Source organism: Schistocerca americana, chromosome 5 (genome assembly GCF_021461395.2).
Source record: "Schistocerca americana isolate TAMUIC-IGC-003095 chromosome 5, iqSchAmer2.1, whole genome shotgun sequence".
NCBI lineage: Eukaryota > Metazoa > Arthropoda > Insecta > Orthoptera > Acrididae > Schistocerca > Schistocerca americana.
This window is the reverse complement of record NC_060123.1, coordinates 45,983,817-46,005,403: the sequence shown is the minus strand read 5'-3', so window position 1 is coordinate 46,005,403 and position 21,587 is coordinate 45,983,817.

The following is a 21,587-nucleotide window of genomic DNA, read 5'->3' as shown; positions in this document are numbered from 1 at the left end:
TCGAATATCTTAATACAAATAATAGAAATGTATTCGCAAATGAACAAGAAACATTAATAATGCCCTATGAGTATTTCCAGCACCAAGTTATGGGTAGCAAAAAATAAGTCTGTTCCAGTGAGTATACTTTTTACGATCACAGAAGAGATGAAGTAGAGTGCGTGGATATCAGCAGCAATGTCTTGAGCAAAATCAGCTCACAATTCACATTTTGAACATACGTTGTTATTGGACGTGCTGGAGAAACGTGTCAAACTACTTGATCATAATGGCGAATCATTTAGGACCTTCTCTCTGGTTCCTCACCTCCAGCCCATTTGATCTTTTCTGGGCAGCGCTGTCATCATGAGATCCTGACACTGAGTGGCAAGGTGGTCTTATCAAACTCCCTGTTCATACGACACCGAAGTTGCTTATTTTTTTATTGTCGCAGTTTGAAGACAGATATACTGAGAAAAGACGTCATCGACTACTTGATGCGTTCCGGATCTCGGATGAGATATTCTCTGCACGCTCATAGTGTTCTTTAAATTAAAGGTCCTACTGAGCTGTATTCAGCTGCTGGACTCATGGACACTGGAAAGATGATGCACTTCAGTCTTGCAAAGCATGATGGACTATGCACCAACAGGTACAGAAGTATCAGTCACACAGTCATGAAAATATTTGAAGAAAAGCGATCCAACTCTACAGATTCGATTTTAGTGACGAATCTAGAGAATACAACACTCCTGAAAACTGATGACATAAAAAACATGAACACTAAATTTTTCAGTTGCAAAAGAGAAGCAGACGTGCAATGGTCAATTAATACAAAACTGACATTCTCGAGGAATTGCAAGTAACCAGTTGGTTCTGAGGTTGGTACGGCCATTTGTGTTTTGAAATATATTGTCAAAGCTTAGAAGCCTTAACCAGCAAAAATATCCTACTCACTGTAAAAACAACATTGTGGAAAGAAGACAAAAATGCAGCTTTTAGGCTCATGCAAGAAACATTTTGAACAAGCAAGAGAAGAAGCAATTGTAGGGCTTTCTAATCTATACTCACGTCTCTCGAATACACTAGCTGAACTCTGTTTACAAAGAGGTCAGGGCTGGTTCATTTTGGGTAAGTGTTGGGCGCAAGCCTTGTGGCCTCAATTATTGTCGAAAAATATGAAAATAGTTTAGAAAACTTGGAGAAGATTGGCCTCACAGAGTTTGCAGCAGTTTATGGACCGGTCAATACATCCAGGGAAACAAAGCCCTTTGGTGTTGATATTGATGTCGCGGATGACACTGAGGGTGACTTTTAGATGGAAAAACGAAGATACAGAGAAGGAACGGCTCAGCAGTGCTTGAAACACCCCATAGGGAGATTAACAACTGTGGAAAGGACCATGTCTAAACAGAGCAAGTTTTGAACAGTCAACATTTAAAAAGAAGAAGACTTTTTACGTAGCGATATCAACACCCTGGCTAGAAGCTCTCAGGAAACATTCGACTGAAAAAGAAAATGTTTGCTGGCAACATCGGATGCTTGCATAGAAAATCTGGAGGAAAAGCACTGTGAACTGTGTACTGGTTTTGAAGCCTCTAGTGTACTGCGAGATAAAGACTGTGGCTTCCGGTCTGAAACATCCGCACCCGCTTCAGAGCCTGATTTTGACTTAGACGGCAACATTTCAGCAGAACTCATACCGCCTGTTGAAGAACACAGTCACACGAGATGCACCGAGCGATGTGGTGCAGTGGTTAACACACTGGACTCGCATTCTGGAGGACGACGGTTCAATTCCGCGTCCGGCAATCCTGATTTAGGTTTCCCGTGATTTCCCTAAATTGGTTCAGGCAAATACCGACTTCCCAAATCCGATGAGGCCGATGACGTCGCTGTTTGGTTTCTTCCCCCAAATCAATCCAGCCCAACCCCAAACGTAATGCACACACAATCGAGCAGAGAAAAGTCTACGGCCTTCTCTGCGTTTAATCATTTCTGGAGCGGCTGCGATTGTCAATAGCTTCTTGCTCAAAGCTATGCGCGAAGTGAAACAAACTGCGTACAGCATTGTTGATGCTGTTCTTGTCGTTGCACTAAATGGTGCTGCAGCTAATAAAGTTAAGCGGAATCACTTGCTATCCCGCTGTCAGGACTGTAAATGTCGAGAAGCGGCAAATCAATGTGTGCCATGGGTTGGTGAGCGACTAGAGAAAGTAGTCGCAAAATTCAATGACGTTCATTGTATCTTAATGCAGGAATGAATGCTCATAGTTCTTACACGAGGTGTTATCGACAGGCGATCAAATGAGTCAGACAACGGCAAAAATAGCGAATTCTGTATTTAAATATTGTTCTCATTGAAGACATGTTTCTCTTGTAGCCCGTTCTCGGCTCGGGGATTTTTTTATGAGCATAATTTAAGTCTGTGGCACCAGTTCGGTTTCATTTAATTCCATCAGAGTAAGTGACAATAAGATAGTGTCTTCACTGAACGGCGTAATCAAATTCGCGAAGGCAGCTTCACTTCTGATGTGATGTAGCTCCGCTACGACATTTTTATTTCAGAAGTTAATTTGAGATCGGCGAGCGAGAAGCGGCTATTTGAAATCTACAAAAAAAAAAAAAAAAAAAAAAAAAAAAAAAAAAAAAAATTCTCACTGTATTGCCTGGAAACAGCAGTGGCTTAGAGAGCTGATTGCAAACATTTATAAAGCTTGGGCCATCATAAATACTCTGAAACCTATAAAGTTGAAGGAAAGCCAGAGCTGAAAAAGGATCTGTAGTGTCGCTAACCAGTCTTTTAGCAAATTTAATAAAGTGTTGTGGAAATCCGCCTTAAAGTATTGCATTAGTAGCCGGAGGCTGGCAGCCGCTGTGTGGCGACGTATTAGTCAGAAGAACAGGTACGCGATATTACGAGAAGGGACTAGCCACACATTGTGGAAAACTGCACCACGCGGGTAATCAGGTGGGTTGATGTCACCACACCAGTGTCTTCTTATCGACGCCATGACTGGACGGCAGATTTTAGGTGACCAAATGCGCCTCACGGCAATATAAAAATGCCTCAGTTTTGGGACAAAAGCATTCTCGTCACCACAGTGCAGTACCACCACCACTACGCCAGAGCGACGACAAACAGCGATACGACGGGGCATCACCAGCAACGCTCATGGGTTCGAGACCGGTCTAGGCCTGTTTCTGCCAGCTCCAAGTTCCTCACTGGACTTACTGCAATAGCACCATCATGCTTCTGTCCTCACCTGCTGTTCCCAGCACTGAGTCAAAACCCCCTTTCTCCCGAGGCTTTCAAGAAAATGGCTCAGTGCGACGTGCCAAAACCTGGCAGAGGGTTCAGTGAGCCACCTTCAAGCTCTCTCTACCTTTCCACTCTCGAACGGCACGCGGGAAAAAGGAGCACATAAATTTTTCTGTGCGAGCCCTGATTTCTCTTATTTTATCTTGATGATCATTTCTCCCTATTTGGGTGGCTACAGAATGTTTTCGCAGTCGGAGGAGGAAACTGGTGATAGAAATTACATGAGAAGATCCCGTCACAACGAAAAACGCATTTGTTTTAGTGATTGCCAATCCATTTCACGTATCATGTCTGTGACACTATCTCTCCTATTTCGTGATAATACAAAACGAGCTGCACTTCTTTGTAGTTTTTCGATGTCATCCGTCAGTCCCACCTGACGCGGATCCCACAACGCACAGCAATACTCCAGAATAGGGGAAACAAGCGTGTTGTAAGCAGTCTCTTAAGTAGATCTGTGGCACCTTCTAAGTGTTCTGCCAATAAATCGCAGTCCTTGGTTTCCTCTTCCCATAATATTATCTATGTGATCGTTCCAATTTAGGTTATTTATAATAGTAATCCATAAGTACGTAGCTGAATTTGCAGCATTAAGATTTGTGTGACTTATCGCGTAATCGAAATTTAGCTGATTTCTTTAAGTACTAATGTGAATAACTTCACACTTTTCTTTATTCAGGGTGATGGCCACTTTTCGCACCATACAGATATCTTATCTAAATCGTTTTGCAAGTCGTTTTGATCATCTGATGACTTTACAACACGGTGTATGACAGAATTGTCTGCAAACAATCTACGACGGCTACTCCGATTGTCTCCTACTTCGTTAATATATATCAAGAACAATAGAGGGCCTATAACACTACCTTGGGGAACGCCGGATATTAATTCTGTTTTACTCGATGACTTTCCGTCTATTACTACGAACTGTGACCTTTCTGACAGGAAATCACGAATCCAGTCACACAACTGAGACGATACTCCGTAGGCACGTAGTTTGGTTAGAAGACGCTTGTGAGAAACAGTGTCGAAAGCCTTCTGGATATATAGAAATATAGAATCAATTTGATCTACCTTGAAACTTTCACGCATGAAGAATACACCGAAGGAAATGAATTGTCAAAAATTCAGCAATTAAGATACACTGCAAGTATTTAAGGAAAATGTTAGTCACTCACTATTGCCACACGAAGAATGACTTATGACAGCGGTTAGTACAGACTTCGTTGCCCAGCACGAGAATATGCGAAAAAGCAGAGGCAGCTGTGATAAGAGCACGTAGCACAAAGTCCGACGTCAACTTCAACCGTACCAAACCTCTCTCAAATCATAAATGTCCTTAGTAAAATGTATTTAATATAGACAGCAATATGTAGCAGAAATATGATTGTTACACCAATGACTAGCAGAGTAAAGAAAATTAGGGGAATGTATGATGTTACATTACAGGGAATGTTCATTAATCGAGACTTGTTGATATAAAATATTTGATAGCATAGTTATTATAAAAAATTTTGAAATTGTATACTTCGCTTACAGTGGAATAATTCCTTGTTTATTCCCTGCAGTCGTCACAATAATTGGAAGTATCTACTATGTGACGGAAACAAGTACTTTCAGTGCACCAAGCACACCTGATAAAACAAAATTTGATGCAGTCGGGCAAGTCACAGTACTTACTAGTGTTTTATTTAGACAAACTTGAGTGGAGTAAGAAACAGTCGAGGTAGTTGTTCTCCTTATTGTACTTCGCACCAGGCATACTTCATCAAATTCCTAAGATATGGTGATGGCCACTGACGATGTAGAGATAACTGAAGTTTGACTTTGTCATATATAGTTATCTGATAAATGGCTTACACTGCTGAAAAAGTATTTTATAGAGAGACTGAATCAAGGTGCTATGTTCGGTAGGAATCCGAACTATATTTCGTCGCCTTCCAGACGTGACGCTATGTCCATGCTAAGAGCTCAAAATAAACAATGAATTACTGTCTTCGAGTGAAACGATGAAGTTTCGGAAGTAACATTGAAAGTTATTCTCTCCCATTTTTACAGATTTTGTTATATCCATTACGAGACATTGGCGAGCAAACAGTAAAATCTGCAGAAACAGTTCAGACACAGTTCAAAGCCTACTTATCACAGTTCTCATGCAGTTGATTAGTTCTTCGCAGTTCATGTGTATCGCCGACCTTACGTAGTTCGCTGGTCGGTTACAGTTCACAGTTTCGCTTGTGAAAACTATCCTCATAATTCCAAAGCACTTGAACTTCAAATTTTATCCCCACTAGGGATGCCTTGCACCTCAAGTTGAAAGAGAGAAGAGTGAGGGTGAGGCGGGGATATACATACGTACGCATGATTAGTAGGGAGCGAAAGGATATTTACAATTTGTATAGACACCAAATGGCAGTTATAAGAGCTGAGGGGCACGAAAGGGAAGCGGGATGTAGGGGCTTATCTCACTACGGGTAAGATAGATACTGCCTACAGGAAAATTAAAGAGACCTTTGCAGAAAAGAGAACCACTTGTATGAATATCAAGAGCTCAGATGGAAACCCAGTTCTAAACAAACAAGGGAAAGCAGAAAGGTGGAAGGAGTATATAGAGGGGCTATACAAGGGCAATGTACTTGAGGACAATATTATGGAAATGGAAGAGGATGTAGATGAAAATGAAATGGGAGATATGATTCTGCGTGAAGAGTTTGACAGAGCACTGAAAGACCTAAGTCGAAACAAGGCCCCGGGAGTAGACAACATTCCATTTGAACTACTGATGGCCTTGGGATAGCCAGTACTGACAAAACTCTACCATCTGGTGAGCAAGATGTATGAGACAGGAGAAATTCCCTCAGATTTCAAGAAGACTATAATAATTCCAATCCCAAAGAAAGCAGGTGTTGACAGATGCGAAAATTACCGAACTATCAGTTTAATAAGTCACGGCTGCAAAATGCTAACACTAATTCCTTACAGACGAATGGAAAAACTAGTAGAAGCCGACCTTGGGGAAGGTCAGTCGGGGATCCGTAGAAATATTGGAAAACGTGAGGCAATACTGGCCCTACGGCTTATCTTAGAAACTACATTAAGGAAAGGCAAACCTACGTTTGTGGCATTTGTAAACTTAGAGAAAGCTTTTGACAATATTCACTGGAATACTCTCTTTCAAATTCTGAAGGTGGCAGGGGTAAAATAAAGGGAGCGAAAGGCTATTTGCAACTTGTATAGAAACCAAATGGAGTTGAGAGGCATCAAAGGGAAGCAGTGGTTGGGAAGGGAGAGAGACAGGGTTAAAGCTTCTCCCCGATCTTATTCAATCTGTATATTGAACAAGCAGTAAAGGAAACAAAAGAAAAATTCAGTGTAGGTATTAAAATCCATGGAGAAGAAATAAAAACTTTGAGGTTCGCTGGTGACATTGTAATTCTGTCAGAGACAGCAAAGGACTTGGAAGAGCAGTTGAACGGAATGGATAGTGTCTTGAAAGGAGGATATAAGATGAACATCAACAAAAGCAAAACGAGGATTATGGAATGTAGTCGATTTAAGTCAGGTGATGGGGAGGGAGTTACATTAGGAAATGAGACACTTAAAGTAGTAAAGGAGTTTTGCTATTTGGGGAGCAAAATAACTGATGATGGTAGAAGTAGAGAGGATATAAAATGGAGACTGGCAATGGGAAGGAAAGCGTTTCTGAAGAAATTTGTTAACATCGAGTATAGATTTAAGTGTCAGGAAATGGTTTCTTAAAGTATTTGTATGGAGTGTAACCATGTATGGAAGTGAAACATGGACGATAAATAGTTTGGACAAGAAGAGAATAGAAGCATTCGAAATGTGTTGCAACAGAAGAATGCTGAAGATTAGATGGGTAGATCACATAACTAATGAGGAGGAGTTGAATAGGATTGGGGAGAAGAGAAGTTTGTGGCACAACTTGACTAGAAGAAGGATCGGTTGGTAGGACAAATTCTGAGGCATCAAGGGATCACCAATTTAGTATTGGAGTGCAGCGTGGAGGGTAAAAATCGTAGAGGGAGACCAAGAGATGAATACACCATGCAAATTCAGAAGAATGCATGTTGCAGTAGCTACTGGGAGACGAAGCAGCTTGCACAGGATAGAGTAGCATGCAGAGCTGCATCAAACCAGTCTTAGGACTGCAGACCACAACAACAACAACAACATGATAAATCCCTTTCCTCAAAAGTATTTCTTTTCTTCATAACTCCTCTGTGTTACTACGGATAACGTGCCACTGTTCACATTTGTACTAAGATTGCAGTACACGCGAGGTGCATATTTTCTTCCACTGCCCAGAGTGTAATGCGTAAGTCCTAACACATGTTCACAACCTGCTGTCTTGTTGTCCCCTGCGCTGAAAACAGGTTGTAGGACTTGAATCCATAGTCTTGAGGCTGTGAGAGACTCTTAGCGACAATATGTCGTTTTAGAAAAGATTAATTTCCAATCATTTTGTTTATATGCTATGCTACTCGCGTTTTATTAGTAGAACACGAGAAACTCCACATTTAAATTCCTTTTTAGAGCCACAAATGAGTTCTATTTTTCAACAAATTAGTGAACTCCGTATTTCCTTAATGAGCATCACACTTTTCTCAATTACATGTCTGTCTTCCGACACTGCCGAACCAGCTCTAATGTTACACACTAGACATTGCTACCTAAATTTAGCTTGATACCACAGCGAACAACATGTCCGTCCTCCAAGACCGCCGAACGGAGTCTGATCTTAGAGCCGAACCACTTCACCCGCCATCCAAGTTTGACGCGATCCGAAGGTCACCGAAGTGCTTCGTCTGCCTTTTTTGTTTTGCAGTTGTTTATTATATTGCTAGTTGTTAATACTTGTAAAATAATGAAATGATAGCACTTTATTAAGAGATGCTTTAATTTGAAGTTCAAGTAAATACGATGTTTAGCTGGTTTAGTACTAATAATAGAAGACAGCCATTTTGGTTCGCAACTACCGAATACCGCAGCCAATCGCAGAGAAGGACCACAATGTTAGCGGTCTTTCTCACGGTACCCATACCGAACAAACGATTTGTCATTGGTATCTCTCACCACATTACGTTATCTTGCCACAGCTGCCTTCTCAACTGTTCTAAGAAGATCTTCCTGTGGCCAAATATGATACCTACGAAGCCAGAAATATTACACATGCCCCTCCTTCTGAGATTTCCAAAAATTGGACTGTTCTCGCAGACAACAAACAATTTTGGAAATAAATTTTGATTCAAATTTTTATAAATTTGTCAGTTATCATCTCTAAAGAGCCATACTATTCCACTATTGTTGTAATATGTTATTGTTCTTTCAAAAGTTGAATTTTCTTTATAATTTTTCATTTTCAGATTATTAATCGACTTACATAGTCACAGACTTAAATATTTTGTGATTAGAAGAAACTAATTGTTACACTCAATAAATTTGTGTATAACCTTATATCCCAAAATCGTTAATATTTTGTTACACGTTGTATACTGATTACACTATTCTTTAAGAGGTAAATATTATCAAATAATGTGATTATGTGTAAGTACATCAGCGCACCTGATGATGGCAACTTGGTCGATTGCCGAAATATTGTGTTCTGTGCACACTCATACCAGGCAATTCACCTGAGATTTATTTTGTCATTTTCAAATAATTCTGCACCTTTATGTTGTTCGTAGTCTTTTTCCAATTTACAGTCTATCATTTTTGCTAGAATAGTCTGTAGCAATCCTCTATCTCCTAGTCACTCTTCAATTAATTATAAATTTTATAGTGCTCTTAACCTGCTATCGGCGCACTGCCGTTCATTAAGTTCAACAAAATATTTTACAAGAAGTTACACTCGTACACAATTACTATCGGCGTATTGCCGTCCTTTCAGTTGGATGAAACATTATTTACACTTTAACTTCTTCAATATTATGTCGGCACCATGCCGTTCTGCACTTATTTATATGAATGCGTCATAAAGACGTCCACTTCTCAGGGTTACAAACAAAATAAACGCATCACCTACACATTTCACAAATACGAGGAGACGGAAGAACATTAAACTCACATTTCACCAGAACATACGAAAGGAGCCCAAAACAGCAACCCATACTGGTGATTCTATTGTCCATGATGTGGTCTTGCGTTGTGATACTCCAGATTTTCAAAAGTGGTGTTGAGTTCAACCACTTTCGGTCCATTCTCCCATCTTTAATCTCAGCATGCAACTCCAGTACAATTCCATGAAACAACAGAAAACGCCTTAAATTAATTTACTAATAATTTTGAACAAATTTTAAATAAACATGTTTTCATGCATTATTACAATATAAGTACATAATACATAGTGTTTTTCTCTGATTTAGTGTTTTTGTAAACAAAGCCGACGTTTAAGTCGTACAGTGACAGTGATTCACCAACGTTTTTATTTTGGTCACAGCTATAGCTATTTGCAGCGGGGTCATTGCCCTTCACGTTCTTTAAGTGCTCTGTGCTTGCTCGCACCATCTGTTACTACCGAACCAGTTCCCAAACGAGTCACGCCGTTAGCCAACGTCACCAGCTATGCTTTTAAAATTTTATTTACGGAGTGACAGCAGTGATTCACAGATACATCGAGAGAATCTTTTAGAATCTTACTTCTATAATAATGCACAAACTCTCAGTTTATAAATCGTTTCTTCATTCCACAGTGTGAGGTACTATTCCATCTATATTTGAGTGTCATTGTTGCTAAAGAAGGTACAAGTGGAACTGTATTCGTATAATGACAGAGTATTTTCTACTGATATTCATGTAAGAACATTGTGCCACTTTGTAAAGTGTAGGGACTAATTATTCTTAGCTAAATATTTGTTATCCTTTCACATTTGAAAACAATTGTACGTTGTTCCTCTCAGTACTTCCTGTTACGTGGCTTTCTGTGTAGACCTAGTTACATACGTTTCTGTCTTCAGGAGATTTCCATGTCATAGTTGAGTCCAATGTCGACAATACGTCTATCCTTTGTATTTCATAAAGTAGTTGGCGGAAACCACTTCGTCCATAAATACTACTTAATGGCCGATTTGAAAGTCGGCTTTTGCCTTTCCTCCCTCGCTCTTCTTATAACATTTTCCGGCTCTCCTATCGCCTAAAAACAATACTTCTGCTTTCTCCCTCTATTTAAATAATTGGCCGACTTTTCTGTGGCCTAATAAGCTGAACTCTCCACTTACCTCTTTCTCTCGTCGTAAATAATTGGCAGACTTTCCTATCGCCTGCTAGCCATAACTCAACAATTACCACAAATGTCGATGGCAGGACTATTCGTAGCCTATCGCTGTATCCTAAATCATTACAGAGGTAACCACTTCGCCGTCTCAATTTATACTAAAGAGTAACGAAATATCTATTTTGAGCCAATCTGAACTTAATATCAAGACAACGTTTAATTATTTCCATTATTTTTGCCACAAGAAGTTCTGCTATCGTGCGTTATCATATTCTCTTACCTGGTATAGAGTCGGATATTATCTGTGTAATAGTCTCATCTTGCTTTCGTATTCTTAAAATATTTTCACGCATAAAAGTTTAAGTATCGTTGTTGTAAATATTTAAAAAATTCTTCCACAAAATACTGTGCAATATGTTTTTTTTAATGTTCATTGCTATGGTTCTGGTGTCTTGTTGTAACTATATGCTGCGTTCTTTTGGTGGTGTGTCTGTAATCCCATATTTCGTATATTCTGACCTGTTGCATTCCGTCAAACGCCTGTTTTTCACCCGTGCTATGCAGATGTTAATCTGCTGTGTTAGTTTGTTTCTGTCATAGTTTGTTTCTATGTAGTCGCTTTCGGTCTAAGGAAAGTTCTTGATCTTTATCTTGATAGTGAAGAATGTTAAAGAAAACAGATACTAGTTCTGAATGAATGAAGGAGAGGAACAAACAGCAGGAAAATGAAATAAAGTGTGCTATCAGTTAACTCGGGCACATGGTTAGCGTCAGTTACCTAGCAATACAAAGAATGTTTTTTCCCCTGAGGTTAGTATTCATAATATTTTATCCTGTCGCTGATCGGCATTTCATGTAATAACTGTAGTGGTGATATTTCCGTGGTATAATGATTCAACTTCATTCACATCTTCCTCAAATTCAATCACGTAATGTACTCCCATAGACGAATAAAGTATATATTTGGCTATTTTTGCTACTGGCCTAGAAGCTGGCTGTCAAGTCTATATTTATTGATATCTTGACACCGCTGAACTTCTGTACGGGACCTTCTCGTATCTTACTATAATAACTTTTCCACCATAAAAACCTTCTGTCGGATAATACTTCACCTTCCGCTCTGTTTGCTGCGCTGCAGTACCGATCTTGATTCGAGAATGCTTGAACAAATTCTTTATATGTTTTACACGTGTTACTGACCCTTATTCCCCATGATTTTGTTTCTCCATCTAATCTACTGTCCACGAATTTGATTTTTTTTGTTCAGTCTTGTTCTCAGGAATGATGGCCTCTAATTTTCCAATAAAGGCTACTGGATATATAGTTACATTAATAGATAAATGATGGAATGTATACACATGAACGTAAATTTCTACGTCACTCATGTCATTAATACCTTCATTTCTTTCCAATTCACAACATTTTTCGACTGTTTATTCAGCTTAGTTCTCTATTTTGCCTTGGTTCTCAGGAAGTACTTTTCGCTCTATTTCTATCAATTTACCCTGAATCGCACATGTGTGCCTGTACAAGACGGTCCTGCATGTGAATTGATACATTTCCTTTTCATTTTTGATACTTCGTAAATTATTCCATTGAAATGTGTGCTTATGCTGACATACTTTTATAGCTTTGCATTGCTCTTAGTTTGTTGCTAACGTTATTAACTACTGTTTGTATTACCCCATTTTGATCTTGCAAATCCTTATTTAACTTTTCAATTTCATAGTCAACCTTTTGATCTAGTTCTCACTTACATACTTCTTCTTTTTTACCCCATTCTTGTGTTTCATAATCTATGTTCTTGCCACATCGCTCAGTTTTAGCATCAACATTCGTATCATTTTGTTCCAAAGCATCGAACTTAGCAATAGTATGATCTATTCCTAACTTAGCTTACAAAGAAGGTGCCTCCTAGAAGATTATGAGCCTAAAGACTGAAGACAGACACAATCTGGCGTACCCTGGAAACGGTGAAAGATTTCACCGGCTAATCCTTCTAACACCATATCAAGTTAAAGTCCAAATCTGAATTAACATCAAGATGCAACGGCCTTTCTCAAGACCACCCCATGTGACGATCTCGAGGGATTCTCTAGTCATAAGAGTGTTTTATTAGCAGACATGTGCTATAAGCATACATGCGACGTATTGTTGGTACAGGAAACACACCGGGGAGCCACTAGGCACAGACCTAAAATAGCAGGAATGGATTTGACCATTGAAAGACCTCACAGTAAGTATGGGAGTGTGATTTTCATCAGACCCGGCCTCAACGTAACGTCAGCCATGGTGACCGAAGTAAATTACATTGAAGTACTTACCATTCGCGCCCAGAAGTCCTCTGTGACGTCTGTGTTCGAACCACCAGATGTGGACTTTGTTTTCCGTGAACCAAACAATTTTACATACGACCATATTAATTTTGTCATGGGCGATTTCAACTGCCATGGTGAAGCATGGGGATGTAATGAGACTGATGAGAATGGTGTACAGCTTGAATTCTGGGCTGACACTAATGACCTACAACTCATTCATGACCCAAAACAGCCAGCATCGTTCAACAGCAGAAGATGGAGAAGGGGATATAATCCTGACAATATCTTTGTGAGTAGGAAGTTGGCAGCACAGTGCATGAAGCTTGTTGAAGAACCTATCCCAAGTACACAACACAGACCCGTCGTTTGTGTTGTGAATACCATGGTTAAACCAGAGGAGGTGCCTTTCCGAAGGCGGTTTAATTACAAAAAGGCAGACTGGCAGAAATTTAAAGAGCAATTGGACGAAGAGATTGAGAAAATCCCTCCTCGGCCAGATGAGTAAGGTAGATTTATCGATCTTGTGAAAGGGATATCAAGGAAAAACATCCCAAGCGGTTGCCGTACCCAGTATATCCAGGGTCTAACCGGCAGCAGCAAGGTCTTACTTGACAGGTACAAAAGCTGTTCACTCAGGACCCCTTCAGCGAAGATACGATGGAGGCTGGGGAGGACCTAATGCAGGCTACTGCTGAGGATAAGAGATCACGGTGGTGCAAACTAGTCGAGAATCTTGACATGAAACAAAACAGCAGACGTGCATGGAAATTACTGAAAAATTTAAGTGGCGACCCAACTGACCACCAGCAGAAGAACAACGGGGTAACAGCAAAACAGATTGCTAGCCAACTTCTGAAAAGATAAAGGGAAATAGTTATACCCCAAGAACAAAAAGATTACGGACTGCTCAATGCTTCATTCACAGCAACCGAACTGGAGGACGCCATTCAGAGTATGTAACTGAATAAGGCCGCGGGAACTGATGACCTGAGAACGGAGCAGATAAAACAGTTTGGGCCCAAAAGCTCGAAACTGGTTACTACAAATGATGAACACCTGTATTAAAGAGCTGAATATTCCAAAACTATGGCGGCAGGTGAGAGTGGTGACTTTACTAAAACCTGGCAAGGGGATAAAGGACCCCAAAAGTTACAGACCAGTGTCACTTCTATGCCATCTCTATAAGATACTGGAGCGGATGATTCTCAACCGGGTGGCAGAAACTATAGATGGAAAGCTCATAAAGGAACAAGCCGGTTTCAGACCAGGAAGATCTTGTGGTGGGCAAATACTTAATCTGACGCAACATATATAAGATGGGTTTGAAAAAAAAATTAATAATTGGAGCAGCTTTCATAGATCTTACTGCTGCATACGACACGCAAACCACAGAAAGCTATTGCGCAAATTATATCACCTCACTGGGGACTGTAGGCTGTCGATGGTTATTGGTAGTCCTTTGCAGAATCGAAGATTTTATGTCTCCCTAAATGGTAAGAACAGTAGATGGCGACTGCAGAAGAATGGCTTACCACAAGGAAGTGTACTTTATCCCATCCTTTATAATATGTACACTAATGACCAACATATACCTCAAGATGCAAGACTGTTTGTATATGCTGATGACACAGCTGTGGTGGTCCTGGTGTCCAATTTTGATGCTACATCAGGAAATCTCTCTAGAGCGCTTGAAGAACTGGCTCAATACTACGATGTCAATCACCTCAAGCCAAACCCTGACAAAACCCAAGTATGTGCTTTCCACCTGCGGAATAGAGATGCTGGAGTTGAGCTCGACGTTGCATGGCAAGGTAAGAAGCTAAAGCACTGTCCAACACCTACATATCCTGCAGTTGTACTTGACAGAACGCTTTCCTTCAAGCAGCATTGCCAAAACACCCCAGGCTCAAGTCTGCTCCAGGAATAACATCATCCACAGGCTGACAACCTATGAATGGGTAGCTCAACCATCAGTACTGAGAACATCAGCACTTACTCTGTGTGTTTCCGCAGCAGACTATGCAGCGCCAGTATGGGAAGCATCTGCACATGCTAAACAGGTTGATGTAAGTGTAAATGAGACATTGCGAATTGTTACAGGCTGTCTCAGACCCACACCGACGGATAATTTGTATCTAGTTGCTGGAATTGCCCCAGCCAAGATCAGAAGGCAGGTGGGAGCAGACGCTGAGAGAACAAAGAAAGAAACAGATTCTCGACACCCACTGAATGGGCACGTCACTCAGGCTCGGAGGCTTAAGTCTAGAAATAGCTTTATTGCAAGAACCGAGAACCTTGACGGTTCACGGGAATTGCCCCAGCCAAGATCAGAAGGAAGGTGGGAGCAGACACTGGGAGAACAAAGAAAGAAACAGATTCTCGACACCCACTGAATGGGCACGTCACTCAGGCTCGGAGGCTTAAGTCTAGAAATAGCTTTATTGCAAGAACCGAGAACCTTGACGGTTCACGGGAAGATAATAGAGTCCGTAAATGGGAGAATGAACGAACCGCACTGCAGATAATACCAAAAGAGCAAATGGCAACTGGAAACAAACTTCCTTATACAGTAAGGAGAACACTAAATAGGCTGAGGGCTGGTGGACCCAGATGCAAAACTAATCTGTGCGAGTGGGGACTGCTGACTAACGATGACGACGTTCTTTGAGGATGCGGAGAGGTACAAGACGAGGCACATCTGCTCAAGTGCCGACTACCGCCGGAGCCCTGCAGTTTTCGTGACCTGCTACAAGCCAACGACAAGCCGTAAAGTAAAGTAAATAAAGTAATTTAGCTAATTTAAATCCTCTATTTATTTCCTCTAATTTATTATGTAACTTCTCCTTATATTCTAATAACTCTTTACCTATTTTAATTCGTGCTTTACTTAATTGCTCTTGATGAATTTTACTATAGACCTGATATCCTGATCATCAGCCTGAGTTAGTAACGTGTCAGATGATGCTGTACGACTTGCTTTCTTTATCCCATGCATGTTATTATAACTGATGTTGCGATTACAATTATCAGACTGATATACGCAAGCCCTACACTTAACTATAATAATCACATTGTCGTGTGAGATATCAGACCATTATCTTCGATATGTATAGAAGAAGGAGATCAGTACTTAAGAACATCTTATGTGTCTGCATCAAGACAGCAGGGAAGAATTAATCTACAATGGGCAAAAAGATGCTTAGCTTGGTGTGTGGAGTAATATACTTCCGGTGTCAACTATATGGTTGGAGATTCATGGTAATGATGGACGATGCTGCTCTGAAGTGGTTAGTAGGGTTGAAGGGCCTATCCCGTACAATGACAAGATGGGCATTAAAACCCTGTGAGATCCACAAATCAGTGAAGAAGCATTGAGATACAGTTGGTATATGCAGAAAAACAGAAGTAGGCAAGCACTAAGTTAGACACGTGTTCAATGGTAAACAGAACAGAGTGCTGACAAGGAGTGTAAGCAGTACAGCAAGCAACAACAATGTAGCATGTATGATAGATTACTGTGTAGAGAAACGAATTTAGGACCACGGATGGACGTGCTAGCAGAGTAGAAGTAAGAAATACTACATGAAATGCATGATCGTATCTTGTTGGGCCATGGGTGACGAATGGAAGTGTTATGGTAAAGTTCTGGTGGATGGAAAGGAAGAAAGATATCGGTCAGTAAGACAAAAGTTGTGCATGGTGTTTGGATTTTAATCGGAAACTGATATTGTTGCAGAGGTTTCCAAACGCAATAGAACTGTGTAGTTTCATTGCGTTTGGATTGTTTGGACCACTCGGCTGAACACCAGCAGGTAATCATTTTTTGCTGACTATAGTAAACCATTTTTCTCGTAACGCCGAGGTTGTGATGATCCTCACACAGGCCTTAGTGAACAGGTGTGTAATGAAATTTTGGATTCCAGAGACAATAATTACAGACCAAGGGACTTAAATCATGTCATAGCTGGTGAAAGAGTTGTGTCAGTCAAGAAGTAGTTTATCTACAAGCTAATGGAAGGACGGAACAAGCTTTTTAGACCATTGGGAAAATGTGTAGTCATTACGTGGATACATAGCATTCACATTTAACCATCGGATTTACCATTCTTAGTGGATGTAGACAACTCGAAAGGTGACTCTAGTAGAGAGTTGTCTCCATACGAAATGGTGTATGGTAAGAAGTTATCGAAACATTCGACACGATTGGTAGACAGGAATGGAGATTTCGTTCGAGAACCTGCAAGAACTGTGAGGGAAGTGTGGAAGAAGATGCATCCGGCAAATACTAACCAACTGGAGAAGAAGGAAAAGGCAATAAAGCTAGTGAGAACGGTATCTCAATAGAAAGTATACCAATGAGTGTTACTGTTGCGTCGATATACTCCACAGGGGAAAACGAGAAGTTTGTAACACGGTACGAGGGCATATAACAAGTAATTCAAACCATGTCACCGGCATATATTCGGCTAAAGTTGCCAACGAGATTTACGACTGTGCATGTCGGGCATCACCGACCTTCCAAGGATGCGCTAAAAGCAATTCCTCGAGAAGTATTTGGAGGCAAGGAAGACGAAGCGGAAAAAGAGCAATGGTAAGGAGAGGCCAATTTGCTTCAGGCTTGGTACACATGAGGTCAATGAATTAGTTGAAATGTACTATGTTACTGTGATTTTGGGTATATTTCTGTTGGTGTATCGGTCACTGGGGTTATTGCGCATTAGGTTACACGTTTTTTTTTTTATTATTCACTAAGGTAGGAATTGTCTTAAGTGTTATAAGGCGTGCTCTGGGAGACAGCAGGCTTATGATGGGAGGGGAGGCGATAATGGCCTTTGTCTTCAGGATGCCAAGACGAGAAGGTTGATAATGATGCTAGTTTTGGCCGTGCTGTTCCTCTTCGCCGGAGGGATAGTGGAGGTGGTCAATCATCATCATCAGGAAGAAGGAGCTTTCTTTTTCAGGCAGCAAGACGTACTGAAATCCAGCCCTAGATGGTTATTGGCTCTATACATTTAATGCGCATTGCCAAACGAAGAAGAATGCTGGACTATGTGTTATCTGGTGGTACAACAGTTAGCGAATAGTTTTAATATTCCTTAATATTACATAAGCTAAAAAGCGTATTTACGTAAATTTCAAATTAAAGCACCTCTGAATAACGTGCCATCATTTCATTATTCCACAAATGTTAATAACCTGCAGAATATATAAACAACTGTAAAACGATAAGGCGACGAAGCACTTCGGTGTTTCTTGGATTGTGCTTAACTTGGATGGCGGGCAAAGTTGTTCGGCTGTATGATCAGAGCAAGTTCGGCAATCTCGGAGGACGGATATGTTGTCCGCTGTGGTATCAGTTAAAAATTAGTTACCAATGTCCACTGTGTAAGATCAGAGCTAGTTCGGCAGTGTCGGAAGACAGACATGTAGTGGGTAAAAGTGTGATGCTAGTTACGAAAATACCAGTTGTAACCCCCCCCACCGTAAATTTTAAAAGGAAAAAAGACAATACTTAATACAAATGAGAGCCGAGTGTAACCTCCCCACAATAATTTAAAAGAATGGACAATATTATTTAGGAATGCTAATGGACATTGCTCTAAGCGTAACCTGCCCACAATGAAATGTACTGACAATGACAACAAAAATGTGAAATTCGCAATCTGACTCAAATACAAATTCCTCACAAAAAATTAAAGTCCATTCAGTGATAAGGAAATTCAATTAGACCGGAATATCGGTCTTTGGCCCTGTGCAAAACAATCAGAATTGAAGTCTTACCTCAGAATAAATGGATGTCACATTTCTGCTCTTATCTTTCCGCACGGCTTGGAGGAACTGCATTGCAAATCATAATATTCCCTTTTTTTTTTGATTTTACTGAAATTTTTCTTTAACGGAAGTGGAATGAAAGGGGAAGTGCAATTAAATCTTTAGTTCAATAAACAATAAATTTTTTTATAAAAATGCTTTTGAAATCAAAATTATTATTGGGGCATTTGTTGGAAATTAATTACAATAAACAAATTTTTTCATTATCTAATGATTTATTAATTAACAGTATACCTCATTCAGCATCTTGACCAGTGTTGCCGACCGCCTACATCACACAACCGCACTGGGCTGCTACTACTGACCGACCGCTCTGCATGACGACTATTAGCGTACTGCACTGCACGACTACTACTAGAGTACTGCTCTCAACTAGACAGAGCTACAGACTCGCAACGACTGCAGACAGAGTACTGCCCTCCACTAGACACAGCTACAGACTCGCAACGACTAACTCACAGACTGAGAACCGCTCGCAACACTCGCGCGGTCAAGCGCAAACTCTCTGGTCACAGATGCTACAATGCCTCGCCATCGCTGCTATGTTACATACGTGTTTCATAACCCTCCACTGGGGGGGCAAAAATTTGGCAGCGATGGTGAGTCATTTGGACTTGCCAATCGCGGCAAAATTTTTAATTAATTAATAAACTTATACAATTTACAGAATATTTAGATGTAGTACATGAATTAAATGTTGTGCACACGCACTAAGTACAAAATATATAAGACAAAGACAAGATGTGAGTACAAAACATAGTAGCAAATCAGAAAAATGTATATACAAATTATTTGACAGAAAACAAAGTGCAGAGGCACTGAAAAAATTCTTTAGCATTTTCAGAACAAATAAACTGACTGGCAAAAATATTATGTTGACAAGTGACATGAGTGCACATGCACTGCAGTTGAGAACATATCAGTAATTGATGAAATGTATGTACAATTAGTAACAAATGACATAAGTGCATACGCATTAAAGTATTGAATATACAGAATAGTAGAAATCATATTGAAAAATGAGAAAAGTGTACAGGCACTGAAGTTCAGTAGAAAACATATTAACACCTAACATAAGTGCACATGCACTGTAGTTCAGAACATATCCTCAAAAAAAATAAAAAAATGTATATACAATATAATAGACAAGAGTGCACATATACTGTACTTCAGAACAAATCGAAAAATGTCTTTAGCATTTTCGCAATAAATAAACATAATGGCAAAAAAATCATGTCCAAAGTGCACACACACTGAAAAATGTCTTTAGCATTTTCACAACAAATAAACATAATGGCAAAACATCATGTCGACCAGTGCCATAAGTGTACTCGCACTGGAGTTGAGCAAATCAAAAAAAAAATGTATAGCCATGAACATAAATAATGTTAGCCAAAAAATTTTTTTCCTTATGTGACAAGAATCAGAATAGGAAAGGGAAGGACTGCATCATGGTTGTAGCACTTTAGATTGCACATAGCTGTTCTGAAAGTCCATATCTTTCCACAGTAGTACAACACCAAGTGACACAACTTGAAGTTCTTTTCCCATCAGAATTTATCAGTGTACCCAAGACACTGAACTGTCGTAGTAATGTTCCATGTTTTCATTTTGGCAGTACATTACGTACACCAAACAGTGGGACCATAATAATGTCTTCATCGCTCACGGTGGTGGACAGCATGTCGTGTCAACACCACGCTCTTACAAGGCACACCCACGTAGAATTAGTGCAAAACCAAAGTTAGTGCTCCATGATCATTAGGATAAACAGGACAAATGGCCATTGCAGTAATTCAGGGTAGTTAGCTCATGAGGTGAAGGACATTAAGTCACATAATATTGTCAATTACAGTAGTAGTTTGCGGCATTCATAGCCCAGTTATTGAACATTTCTGTACCATGTATGTAGTATTACAGAAAAATGTTCATTAATTGTTTTACATAGAATCAGTAATCTTCTTTTCCTAGTTACAAAGCATTATTAAATAATCGCATTCTTTTCAGTTACAGAGTATAATTAAGAATCATTAACCTTCTCCTAATTACAGTTAATTAATCATTTGTCATTCCAATAATAATCATTAGCCTTTTCCTAATTACAGTTAATTAATCATTTGTCGTTAATTAATCATTTGTCTAATTACAGTTAATTAATCATTTGTCGTTAATTAATCATTTGTCATTCCAATAGTAAGAATCATTAGTCTTCTCCTAATTACAAAGCATTATTAAACAGTCACATTCTTTTCTGGTTACAAAGTATGAACATTGAAAACAAGAGCTAATTAATGGCATAATTAATAACAATTCATTAAGTGACACTAATTATTGGCACTCAGTGGCCAGTAATAGAACATGAAAAATCATCATTGAAAACAGGAGCTAATTAATGGCATAATTAATAACGTAATTCATTTAGTGACATTAATTATTGGCACTCAGTGGCCAGTAATAGAACATGAAAAATCATCATTGAAAACAGGAGCTAATTAATGGCATAATTAATAACGTAATTCATTTAGTGACATTAATTATTGGCACTCAGTGGCCAGCAAATATTGAATAGAATAAAACATTGTTCATCATTCAGTATTATTCAGATCATTAAGAAGTCATTATTAAAAATCAGCTAATTACAATCATAGCATTAATAATCACGGGTATTATAAGTAGTCTCATTACAATAACCAGTGGCAATTACTAGCCAGTTACTAAGCATTATTTTATATATATGTGTATTTTTGTTGTCTCATTAAGAAGTCATTACTCAAGTGACATACTATTCAGAGTTAATCAGTATTATTCAGAATTTTCTCAAACTGGTATCACTATTTGGGACTGTTAATACATTTTTTTTGTTAGCAATGCATTGCGTTGGGATCGATAATTAATTGCTGAG